Below are 2333 nucleotides of genomic sequence, written 5' to 3'. Positions count from 1 at the left end.
TGTTTGTAAAGAGTTTCGAAGAGTAAAGGTAGAGTAGATTGCTACAGGCAGATTGTCGACTCTATCGAGTATCACCGTAGCTGACCATAACGTACGTTTTTTTTTAGCGTTGTTGATTCTGCTCAGGAGTAGAGAATGGAGGGAGAGGTAGGGGGGGGGGAGGGGTGGAGGGGGCGTTCACTGTATACTCGCAGACTCGCCCCCATCTCCGCGCGCGGGGTATCAAGGGTGGCGCGCGGGGCGGTTCGGGTGGCGGGCGGGTCGTGCGGTGCGCTCACCCACAGTCACGCGCGTGTGTCCGCTCGTGCCGCGGGGCGGCGACACTGGAGTGAGTGGAGACCAGGGGGTGTCACCCTCCTCAGCCGCAAGGCAACGTAACTCTTGCCGAGATCAACTCGTGTTTTGCAAGTTCTCGCCCTTGAATTTTCTTAGAACCTGGGAAGACAATACTGGCTGTCATTCCTGACTTTTTCTTTAGCCTCTTCTGCTGGTTTTCTATTGCAGGACTGGACGGAAGAGCGGGCCAAAGTGTGTATCTGTGTGCTTGTGTGTGCTTCCTTCTCGTGGGATCTCATCTCTGTTCTACCACTGAAAGGACTATTGGAGGTTTGCCACACGTGAGTATACTAATTTGCCTTTCAGAATAATAGAGAGTTTTATTTTACGAATGAAAATAAAGGGAAGACTAAAACCGCTGGTTAGTGTCGTAACCGTTGCTGAATTTTGAGACTGTGGTACTAAGTTAATCCGCTTATATATGACTTTCTGTCTTAGGCGTATGTACTGTCAACGATTAAAATAAGTGAATAATGAAAAGGTTTGACGCAGTTTAACATAAATAACTCAATTAATTGTAGTAAGCTTATTACTGGTGGTGGTGACATTATCACTCATCAAATTCCTATAAGTAGCCTACGGGGTTCTGGATATAGAGCTCTACGCCCAACATTCGAACCAGAACTCTCCCACATATACGGCCTACAGTGGACCCCCCCCCCCCTCTGTCTCAGTATCACAGATTTCTCCGACCCTGCCGTTTAATTAGACCGTCACCATAATCTGTAGCCCCACAATCTAATACGTAACAAATCGTCATAAGCGTGCAGTATACATAATAGAAAATGTAACAGTTATTACAAATAGCATACCTTATTTTAGTGACACAATTTGAAGCCTGAATACAAAACCAGTAATCATGATAATTAGTATGCTCGTTTTTAGCTCGTGTCCTGTCATTCTGAAAGGACAGTGTATAGTTTATTTCCTTGAAAAGCTTTGTGTTTTTCAGTTTTATCGCTCTACTAGGCACAATTTATTATGTTTAAAAAAACAAGGATTCTGTTTCTCTGTCAGAACAATTGGCTGATGGGGAAATATTCCACGAGGGTCTGGGAAAACAATTCAGTTAACCCTATCCGTACGTCATGCTTTACTATCATATCCATACGACGTGGGGAATCTGTGCCACCACTTTTTAAAGAGGAAATATACTCATTAATCCGATCCGTGCGATTTGTATAGTAGTCTGTCAAAATGTTTCTTTTTGAGAAATACTGAAAGGTTCAAAGAGATCTTCGCACTAGATCTAGAAGTATTCTAAAATGTGACGAGTGGAGGTACAAAAAGACCCCAGGACGTATGGATAGGGTTAATAAGAATCGAACTCCGTACTTCAGCATAATTCACCCAGTGAAAAGTTAAGGGCTTGGTTTTGCCTATAACTGACCCCTCATCTTAATATTCCCTGATTCCAGCCAATAATCCAACCCTTATCTCTACCCCTATATAGCAACTCAGTGGAAACCTTTACTACTAACCTCCCTAATAACCTACTCTCCCAAAAAGGATAGGAGTTTAGCGTGAGAAAGTGAACATCCGGAAATAGGGCTACTCTCCTCTGCTCCCGTGACCCACAAACAGATAATGTGTTGATGGCTCGCGGTCTTGGTCAGACAGCAGAATGAGTGCGCGTGCGTGTATGGGGAGTATGTTTTAGTAAGAATTTTACGACACTTGCAATACAATTAGGTCACATAAGTGCCCAAGGTGTTACAAGATAGTAACCTACACAAAAAAAGAAGGATGAGAACTTAAGACTGGAGATGTGCTTCTAAATTCAAAATATGTGTATAATACTCAAACTGCAAACCAAACGAGGAAACAAAGCAAACGAAAAGATGCACTAACATCTAGATTCTATGTCAGATTTTCCTCTGACGTGATAAATCGGTGCAAATCAGCAGGGATGGTCACGAGGTCACTTGAAGACACAATGACGACCCTCTTTTCCTTTATCCCTTCCTTAACTCCCCCTCCCATCCTCCTCCAACTCC

General features: G+C 43.8%; 1 long non-coding RNA gene across 1 annotated transcript in view; it reads left to right on the top strand.

Annotated features, from left to right (window-relative positions):
- The first annotated feature begins 323 nt into the window (after positions 1-323).
- The window catches only part of LOC106012221, an 80177-nt gene continuing 78167 nt past the window's right edge, over positions 324-2333 (top strand). The window contains exon 1 of the long non-coding RNA XR_001184970.2: positions 324-617. This is a non-coding gene — a long non-coding RNA (uncharacterized LOC106012221). The remainder of the gene's footprint in view (positions 618-2333) is intronic.

The sequence above is a fragment of the Aplysia californica genome, unplaced genomic scaffold, assembly GCF_000002075.1.
Source record: "Aplysia californica isolate F4 #8 unplaced genomic scaffold, AplCal3.0 scaffold00295, whole genome shotgun sequence".
NCBI classification, from domain to species: domain Eukaryota; kingdom Metazoa; phylum Mollusca; class Gastropoda; order Aplysiida; family Aplysiidae; genus Aplysia; species Aplysia californica.
This window is presented reverse-complemented; position numbering and strand designations above follow the sequence as displayed.